Source organism: Rousettus aegyptiacus, unplaced genomic scaffold, assembly GCF_014176215.1.
Source record: "Rousettus aegyptiacus isolate mRouAeg1 unplaced genomic scaffold, mRouAeg1.p scaffold_m13_p_14, whole genome shotgun sequence".
NCBI lineage: Eukaryota > Metazoa > Chordata > Mammalia > Chiroptera > Pteropodidae > Rousettus > Rousettus aegyptiacus.
The window spans coordinates 49,222,871-49,233,361 of NW_023416289.1; the positions used below are offsets into that span (position 1 = coordinate 49,222,871).

Consider the following 10,491-nt stretch of genomic DNA (forward strand, 5'->3'; position numbering starts at 1 on the left):
TCAGCCTTCCCCCATCAGTCACAACTTCCTCTTCGTTTTCAATCCACAGTATCCTTCTTTCCTGCCGTCTCAGCACAGGTCGCACTATGGTTTCCTGTTGAGATTACTTAAAACAGCCTCCTCAGTGACCTTCATTTCCAAATTTGGCTCTGATAACACCTGCACGCAGTCAGGTCCGTCTTTGCCTGTTTACAATTCTTTCCTGATGCCTCGTTGTCCTTTGAACTTTCTTAACTACCTAGGGTGAATAATAATACGGGCTGATGCTGTGCTAACCATTCTGTGAAGTAGTCTCCAAACAGCCTTAAAAGAGGGAAGGATCGGTGCCTTCATTTAGCAATCAGACAGTTTGGAATGGCTGACTAATTGGGCCAAGGTTGCCTCAGCTGGTAAGTGGGTCCTCCCTTTGGATCGACGGCGGGACCAAAGACCTTTCTGGTCTTCGCCAGCGAGCCCTGAGCAGCTGGCCCCTGCTCGCTTCTCCGGCCCTGTCCCCTCCACACTGCTACGTTTCACGCGGTTCCTGCTTCTAGGGCACACTCACAACTTGTTGCCAAAGTCTAAAAGTGCTTCAAAGAAAAAACATTTTCTAAAAGCATTTCTGACCATTTTTTGGAACCTTTCAAAAAAGGTAGACGTTTTGGCATCCCCAGAAGATGAGAAGGTAAAAGAATGAGACATAGGAAAAATAAAGATCGTTTTCCATATGTGGTGAGTCTTGAATTTCAAAGCTGTTGAATTCTTCACATTTAATAAAAGCTTGAGACCAAGGTGTGTAGAAGAAACACTGGGCAGAGTTGAAAGCACTGTGTCTAAGCTGTCTGCAACCCTACTGGCCTCCTTAAAGGGCAGGTAGCCGAGACCTTGTGTTCATTTTTGCATCCAGGTATATGAAGCACCTATCTGTGAACATAGGTCAGATGAGGTGGTGAGTAACATACAGGGGAGAAATGGCTGCATGTATTCTTTTGCGTCAGATAGTCTGTCATCAAAAAAAGTGAAATAGGGCAGCTAATCTCACCTAGGAAGAAAATTGATGTCAACTTAGAAATAGTTGATTTGAATCACTTTTCATTTGATACTGCATGTCTTTATCAATCCCCACTACCCACCTCTAATACATTTTAAGGTAAAAGGACCTGCACTGCTTCCCCCGCCCCCCCCAAAAAAGAAAAAGCCCTTTCATCTCTAGCTTTGAAAGCAACTTGGTTGTAAAAGAAAAAGATCAAGTGGATAGAACTTTGGAAAATATAGGTAAATTGGTTTCTTTGAGGGGGTTGAGGTCTTACTTATAGTTGGGAGTTAATATAATTATAAACTTTTAATAAAAATGTGTGGTTACCTATTACAAAAGCAGAAGTTTTTGGTTTTATGGTTTTTATTAAGCCATTAAAGTACTTTAGAGGCAGAACATGTCATACTGCTCTGAAATTTTTAATTTGACATATTTTGCTATCCAAGATAATCTTTTGCTGCTTTTTAAAATAATAAAAATGTATAACAACAGTTCATTTACTAGATTTTAGATGTCATGTTAATATATAATAAAATAATAAATTTTATTATAAAGAATGTATGGCTTAGCTTTGATAAATACAGTACACAGTGTCTCTTAAATTTTTAGGTAATCACTTAAAATATCTAATGTATCTCTTTTCTCTGTGAATACCAAATCTCAGTAACTGTGAAACCTCCACCTCCCAAAATTTTACTTATTTTTTTGCTCCAAGGCCTGAGTAGCAAGTTGATAGTAAACCACCCTTCTTTTAGTTTTCATGATTACTAAATGCTGCAAAGGTAAAACCACCTGCTCTCTACCAGCTACTGTAGTTAGTGTTGACATGTTTTCTTATGTCTGGCCAAGGAAAAACATTTGCTAAAGTTGTACATAGTGTTTCCCCAACGTTTATGGTGGGAAACCATTGTTTTTTGACAGGTTTCTTTTGAGATACAGCCTTTGACCTAATTTTAGTTGACTTTAATTGTTCTAAAGTTTTCATCTTTACAGTCATTTGAAACCATTTTCTTTTCAGCTGCAACTATGTACTTAACTGTGTTCTCTGCTAAAGTAATCATTTCTGGTAGGTATCTACAGTAGTGCTTCTCAAAACTTGAACGTAAGAATCCCTTGGAACCCTTGGGCTCAGCCTCCAGAAATTGATTCATTAGGTGTGGGGTAGGACCTAGCAATGTGGAATTTTCTGATGCCATTAATCACATATTTGAGACATGCTGACGTAAAGGTTATATAAGGAAATCCGTGTTTAATGATCAATTCAGGAAAACTGACTTTTCCAAATTTGCTTATCTCTTGAAATTTTGAATCGGACTCTCCTTAGTCTTTGGTTCTGGCTAACCAAAAGCCAGGGTGTTGGGACTTTAAGTTCCTAGCAATATATCCAGGCCAATATCGGGCTAGTTGGACTCAATTGATCCAGCAGATTTAGGCCCAGTAAATAAGGAGACCAGTAAATAAATAAGACACATTGTCAATGTAGTAGAAACAATTTTCTGCTGAATGCTAAGTGGCTTCCAAGAGTATGGTACCTAGCAAGTTATTGAGTGTTTTATAACCATGCATAGACACAAGGGAAAGGCCTTCTTGGAAAGACTGACTGCCAGACAGTGTAAGTCAGTATCACTAATGTGGGACCCAGAATCATCAGGACGCTCTCTGTGTGATTCTGAGACAGGTCAGTGCAGGCTCAGGTGTTGAGTCTTCAGTAGGTTCAGAGGTCATATGCCTCTACTTTTTCCTAATTAAGGAGACTTAAAAATTAGTTAAATTACTGGTGCTTTTTTTCAGTATTATAGGTAATGACAGTGTACACGTAGGATATTCTAATGAGTTCAAAAAGAAACCCCTTCAGCTGTACATGTATTCAGTCTTCTGTTATGTCTTTCTCAGATGACCTATGGGTGCTATTAAATTCTCGAAGAGAATACAGTACAAATCAGAAAGTCTTGAGCACGAGCTTGTCGTCTGGCATACTGTTTTGGGATTGTTATAAATCAGCCTGGCTATTTAATGGCCTGGAAGGAGAAAAGAATATAAACCAGCTTAGTATTTTTCACACTGTTCAAGCATTCCCTGATTGATCCTAAAAATTAAAGATGGAAAAGACTCTGGTAATTTGATTTTTACATGGATGATTGGGTTTCCTGTAGTTGACATATTAGGGGTTCAGGGTTTGTTTTTGTGACGTGGATAAATGCAAGTCAAGTGTTAATTCATTACATAAACATTTGAGTGTCTAGAACACCTGTTCTGTGCAGGTGTGCCAGATACTAAGATAGAGACTGCAGAGGAAGACAGATGGCTCCTGAAATTTAGTGTTATCACAATGGAATGGGCTGGATTTACATGACCAAGAAAGTGACTTGTATATTGATAGGGGCTTTGTTTCTAAGAAGTGTTGTTTTTGTATTTTTCTTCATATGTATTTATCCCACTTGTAGCAGATAGCATTTCTCTGCAAGATTTAACCAGGATGAATACAGAAGATTTATAGGGAAGAAAGCGATTTGATAGTTGTTGGATAATTTTTGGAAAAAAATCAATTGCGAATTCTCAGTGAACAGTATAATAAACCGAACATGGTATTTAAAACAATTCAATATTAAAAGTTTTATTAGATGGGTAGTAACATTTTAATTCATTGAGACTTCTGAATGATAGGAGTTGTGGGAGACAGGACCTAACTCATCGAAGCTGGTCACATTTTGTGTTCTTCACAGCATATCGTCAGCCGTGAGTGAATGGGTTAGTTGAATGTGTTATCTTGCAGTATTTTATCTTGGCAACTTCGATTTAAATTGTTTAGGTAGAAAGGCTACTGTTTGTTTAATAGCTATTATATTTGAGCATTTTAACTTTGGTAAACAAGTAAAAATGTTTTAAATTATAGTTTTTCTTAAAAATACTTTTAAATTAAGTTTTGTGAAGAAGGCTCTTGGCCTTAAAGTAGCCAGCGTACTCTAAGTTAATCTTTAGGTTTCGTATTTGAATCTTGGTGAAGGGAGGGACCTTTTTTAAAAACTGGAAGTTCTTATCTGAGAAATTGAAAACTCTTTAGGAACACGAATTATTTGTAACAACTTTAATGGTTGAGCAAGGAAGGACGGGGAAACTGCTTCTCCATGTTTTCCGAAGAATTAGAAAATATTCAGAAATGATTCTTGAGGAAGGGAATAAGCTGCCCTTTTTGGGAAAGGATCATTCGTTGAAATGCAGTAAATTACTAATGGCAGTAACCCTTTGAAGTCTAGAACTAGCGAAGAATATTTAATAGAATTTGTATGAATTACAAGCTCCCCCCATACAACTTTGAAAATCGGTGATGAACGTGTTGAAGCTCCAATTCATGTTCTGTGCTTATTGTAAAATAATACCACGTGTTACTAGAAAGGCAGTCCGAGTCGATCTTGTTCAAGGTAGCAGGTCATGTTCCAGCTGTTGAAATGACACAAGAAGTGGGTGTAGAGGGAAGGTAAGAAAACGAAAAGCTTGTTTCTCCGCTTATATCTAAATGAGGATAATTAGCAAAAATAAAATAATTATTAAAAAATAAAGCATTTACTTAGGGGAAAACTGATACTTGTAGAAACGAACTCATCAGTTACGTGGCTCCTCTTGGTGTAACTCAAACTCTTAATACCCTTTACCGCATACAGATGTAACAGGATTATTTTGAATCAAAATGGCCATTTCCAACTCCTTTGTCCTATTTTGTTTTTTCCAGCTTTATTGAGGTAAATTTCCATACGATAAAATTTGCTAAGATTAAGTGTGCACATTTAGTTATGACAGGTGACTGACTGGTCACCAACAGTCATGGTGTGGAGCATTTCCATTCCCTTAGAAAGCTTCCTGTGTCCCTTTGGAGTTAACTCCTGTTCTCAGCCGGGGCCTTGGACCCGCTTTCTGTCATAGTTGCTTTTTGTTTCATTTCCTATAAATCTAGTCACACAGTATGTGGACTTTTGTATCTATCTTCTTTCACTGAGCATACGTTTTGAGGTTCACCCAGATTGTTAAGTTCATTCCTTTTTTTGCTAAATAGTATTTCATTGTGTGGCTGTTTTACATTTTGTTTAGGCATTTACCGTTTGATGGATATTTGGATCGTTTCTAGTTCTTAGCCCTTATAAATAAGGCCACTGAGCACGTTGGAGTACAAGTCTTTGTGTGGACATGTGTGTAAATACCTGGGAGTGAGGCCTTTGCTCTTGTTTAAATGTAAGGCTTGGTGTCTTTATTTGGGTGGGGAAAATAGAAAAATCTATAGTAACCCGAAAAGTTAAAATTTATTGCAGGAAAAGTTGAATTGCGTGCGATTACTCTCTTATTCTTTATACTTTTATTTTTTTATCTTCCCTGAAAAAAGCTTATTACCTTTTCGCTTAACTACAACCTCTTCGAAATGGTATTCATTATTTAAAACTAGTATTTACAAGAATATGCTAAATTGTGCGACCTTTCTGTCTCCTACCTCCTAGTACATCCACTTACACTAAGTTTTATTATTTCGGAGCCTTTTTTTCATTGCTTTCTCTATCACCTCCTTTCTCCACAGACTTGGGACCTACATAGTACAATTTGAGCTAAGGGAAATACAGAAGAAGCTACAGATAAAGGTTTATGGTTTTTAATCTCATGTATTAGAGGTTTGCTGGAAATTGAGCTGCAGACCGTGTTGGTCTGACCGGGCGTTTCACAAGGCCTGTGGCATGAGCTCCGTCTGCTGACTCATGTGGCTGTGCTGCGCTCTCCGTGGCAGTGCGGGTTAGAGTTGGTTTAGAGGCACCTGGAAACACGCTCCCTGCCCTCCCAAATACACTGTGTATGTATGCACAAATGTCCATATACACGCCCCATATTCCTTAAATTAGGGATTCGTAGGTTTAAAATTGGCTTAAAGTTTAGGCTGGAGTTGATCACATATATGTACAGTATAAGTAGATTTTAAGAAACATCTGAGTTATTTTGAGTGAGTCCTAAACTTTTAGTCATCTCGTAGGACATAGCAAATACATCATCTTGTAGGACATAGCAAATATGCAATAAATAGTTCAGCATTACATAATACTTTAAAAATCAGTGAGATTTGAGTGTTTAGATGCTGTTTCTCTTGGTGTTTTGAAACCATGTTTCTAATATAAATAATCAGCTTACTGTGTTTGTGGAACCCTAAAGCTTTTCCTAAAATTGACTGTAGAAATTGTGGCCAGTATTGTACATGTAGGGGGAAAGTAGCTATCTGGGTATTTGGGAAATTGTGACTGAATGTAGATTTATTTTTAGACAAGCCGTCTAACACTTGATTAACCTGTAGCAATAATGGTGCTAAAGAAATTTGAATCTGGGAGGAATGTGCTATAAACCTTCCTAGTAAGCGTCAGAAATCTGAGAGGCCCAAGACTCTCATCTTCCCCGGTCAGCAGCATCCCAAGGGGTATTCTTTGGGCACCGAAGTCACTCCGTTGACTGTAAAAGCTCCTCTTGAGTTGGTGGCTGTTTGTGCTATAGAAATAAGCTAAAGTCTTAGAAAAATATCTAGTTTGCTTACTTTGTGTGCACACGTTTTATAAAAATTAATCCTTGCTCATGTCAAAGTGACATTGTTTGTTATAGTATACATTGGTGTCAGATACCGAATGGAATGTTTAAATTTCCTCATTGTACCTCAACAACCCTTTCATGTAGCTATAATAGTGAAAGCACTCCTTAAAATTTTAGACAATTAAAATGTGCATAGTCAATTTTAACTGTCTCAACTCTGTTTCGTGTTAACTGTGTTACAGGAATGAATCTGAAGTCTGCTGCAGTAAAACTCTGAAGGCTTTAAAATGTTTTCTTGCATAAAACTCAAACTTTAAGTAGCTGCTTATGAGGATAGGGAAGGCAGGAAGCTAATGTCTGTCTCAAGATACAGGACAGCTGTTTGCTCATCCACCTCAACTGTGTGAGTAGACTTAAGCCTGCAACCTAAGTACTTGGGCATAGTGCTGTACAATTTTAATCTAAGGTGGTCAAAGATCCTTTCATGCAGCATGATGAGACATTTTTTAGCATCTTTTTTTTCCTGGTGGGTAGGGTACTGAAACTGGAGGGGAGCGGGTGGTAGATTATTATTTATAAAGGGTTTTTTAAGACTAACACTTAATAACTGAATATCGTTAGTGCCCTTGCATCTTTTTTCAGAATTGTGTTAAGCATTGGAATGCCGTTACTAATCTTATTATTGTGAAGCAAAAGATGATAATTCTTTAGATTGCTGTTTATTTTGTGGTTGATTTCAGCCTTTGAAATTAAGAGTTAGACAAACAACCATAAAAATATTTTGGAGAATATGATGTTAGGTATTAATCTAGAAAATTGCTGTAGGAAATAATTTGAATTATAATTAATTTTTAAAATAGCTCTGTTTAATCAGAGAGCGCATATACTTCAAAATAAAGGCACTCATGTTCCCTAAATTCAGTTGGAAAACTTTTAAACTTGCCAACTTTGTTTTTCAAAAGTGCTTTGATAATATAAGAACCTATTGAAGAAGAAAAGTTCTCTTTTTCCTTTTTCTTACTAAAAATTATCACCTTAAGAATCAGTTGGCGGGGATGTCTAATTTTTTTCTACTTTTCCTGTTTGTTTTTGTTTTTTGTTTTCCCTCATAGATTTAGGAGCGAGACTCTTAATTGACTGTTTTCCCCCCTTTGAGGAGTGCCTAGTCGTACAGATGAGGTGGTTAGCATAACAGACATAGCATTGGTCAGAACAATGAGCGTGTGGGTGCAGATGCGAACCTTCTGAGTGCTCAGGGAGGCGTGGAGTCAGAGGAGTGTTGTTTGCACCGAGGCGCATCTCCTTTCTCTTTCACGTCATAAGTGTGTTGGTTGAAAATCAAAATTGAGTGTGTTTAGAATCAGTGGATGAGAAGACGTTTAGAAAACATGTGGAGAACATACACCGACATTGTGGATGTTCTCATGGAAATAGAGGCGCAGGGTAGAGATGGAGGAGGCGCACGCGGTCGCATTCTGAGGTGGTGGGAACTGCAGGTATCAGTTCGCCCAGGTCGCTTCCTCTGCGGGGTGGTTGGTAGATGCATGGCACTGCGTGCGTGTCAGGGGTCATCTCGTTCCTAACCTTTCCATAGCTCTAAAGAAGAGATATTCTGATCTCCCCGTTTAATGATGACAAGTCTCACTTTAGTGGAGTCTTACGGTCTGTCACGCGAGGTTCGGCGCTGCAGGTACGGTCGTTTGGTATGGCGTGTGTGAGCCAAGGGCACTGGCACTGTTGTCGGTTCACAGTGCTCTGTCACTGTGGCCTCTCTCGTTAAATTAGTGTTGGAAATCAGATTTGAGGTGCAGGAAGCCTTTGGAACATTCAAATAAACTTTAGTTTTTAAGATGAGATTGGGCAGAAAGGACGCACAAGAGGCAGTCCTCTTGAGGATCAAGGATCGTGTGATGCTGAACTGGTCCCCATTTCCCCGCTGCCTTTTCTCCCTCCGAGTGATTCTTTGCATCTGTGTCCGCCTTTTGCTGGGCAGGCAGGGGACAGCGCTGAGCAGCTAACTGGCTTTGCCGCACTGGGAAGCCCACGTGGGAGGATGTGAGCACCCCACATGACACTGTCCCTTCTCTTAGCCCCTGCCCCACCCCATACCTCACCACGGAGGCTGCAGGCTGCACCTTGGCCTGGCAGCCTTTGCTGCTGTGTTATGCAGTCAGCAGTCCAAGGCCATGTAACATGGTCAGGTACAGGCTGTAGTGTCAGCCATGCGATGTTATTATTATTAAACATTTGTCTCCTCTCTGAGAGGAGAAATACTAATGTCATCTTCGAAATCCTCAAAGGGATGGATTGTAACGCTTTGGGAGTAAGAGTCTGGAAACCACAAGGTCGGGTCTTCCCCTTAGGAACCATGGGAGACAGTCCGCAGTAGGGGGACGGGGACCCTTACGCTCCTGCCTCCTGTTCTCAGTAGCCACACACGGCCTGGGTGTCGGGCAGGGCCATTCTAGACGGTTGGGTTTGGACCGAGGTAGTATGTTTGGTGCCTTGGACATGATACTGACAACACACAGCTCTCTCTGTCTGGAGCGCAAAGAGGAAAAGAAGCAAGAGGTAATTCTTCAAGACTCCTGCTGAAGGTCAGTTGTATTTTCTCTGGGTTTAGGTAAAGTGTTTCTTAGGCAATTTACAAAAGTCATTGTAATGTTATTTTAAAGAAAGGCCTGGGCGGCTGAATGAAGCGGGGCCGCAAGTGTGGAATTCTGTCTGTGGTCGCTGCCTCTTGGGTTGAAGTAAGCCATGTTCTCCACTTTGACGCTGACGGAGTGCTTTCTAATCTAGAAGCTCCTTGGAAAGACAGATTGTGTGGGTGGTGCCTTCCTCCGAAGTCCTCTGGGAAGGACTGGGTATAAGGTTTTCTTTAAGAGAACCCTCCGCTTGGGGTGGTCCTGCTCGAGACTAAAAGGAGTCTGGGTTTTCGCGCTGATAGTCCCTCTTGCTGTGTGTTTAGAAGGGCCACCTTCTAACACCACATGGCAGGTATTCAAGGGGATTCCAGGAAGCAGAAACACAATTTTATTTTCCAGAAGAACTCACTGTTTACTGGAGTCTAATCCTGGACCAGCACACATGGGAACAGACATCCATTCTAACTAAAGAAAGAAAGAGGAGGCGTTATTAAAAAGATTTATGGACAATCTTATGGAATTGTAAGAAGTCTCGGTATCCTGCTGTGTGTCTGGAGCTCCACCTCCTCCCCACCCTGATCGATTCAGTGGTCAGGTGTCCGCCCAGGTCCGACGAGCTAGTCCAGAAGTAGGAGCCCCGGTACCAGCATCAGGGCAGTGAGAGCTGAGAGCTTTAGGCAACACAGGTTACAAGGGAACGTTAGCGAGGAGGCAGTGACTGGCATGTCCAACCTCAGTCTCTTTAACTAATTAAAAAGTGGGGAAGGGGTGGTAATATTACCCCTCCCATATAGACATGGCGAGATAATTCATATAAAGCACCTAGCACAAGGTCTAGTCCACACTAACAAGAGCTAACATTTTCAGTGACTGCTTACCCAATATGTGTACAGGATGTAACTTTCCCATTTGATTTTTTTACTTTGGGGAAAAGTTTTGGAGAACTTGAGATGAATTGATGACCTGTGGGTAGTCGCTCAGGGCATCTTCATTGAGAGGTGGAGGCGCTGCCTCACAGGGCTGGTGCCTGGTACCCTCTCAGGTGTTCATGATAGCATACCAGCCCCGTCCCGGGCTGGCTTCTGGGAGCATCGTGACTTAAGAGTGGCTTCTCCATCGTTGTTTTAGCTGTTCAAACCCCTTTGTTCAAACGAAATCTTTTACAGAAACTTGATATGTAAAAAAATACTACCGTTCTGCTTGAAACAGATATTTTTGACCCAACCTACCATCTCAGTTTTCTCTCTATCCCTGCCCTCTGCCTCAGCAGTCACTGACAGAGCC

At 40.4% G+C, this 10,491-nt stretch overlaps 1 protein-coding gene across 9 annotated transcripts in view; it reads left to right on the forward strand.

The window, feature by feature from the left end:
• ZFAND6 (zinc finger AN1-type containing 6) overlaps positions 1–10,491 on the forward strand; it is a 42,628-nt gene that overhangs the window by 13,852 nt on the left and 18,285 nt on the right. Inside the window, exon 2 of one of the 9 annotated variants that reach the window (XM_036231857.1) lies at positions 6,805–6,965. The exons of 7 other annotated variants lie outside the window; for them this stretch is intronic. The gene's annotated coding sequence lies outside the window, so the exon portion shown is untranslated. Of the gene's footprint in view, positions 1–1,572; positions 6,966–10,491 lie in introns of those variants that run through there. One more of the 9 variants, XM_016125798.2, reaches the window with a different exon arrangement.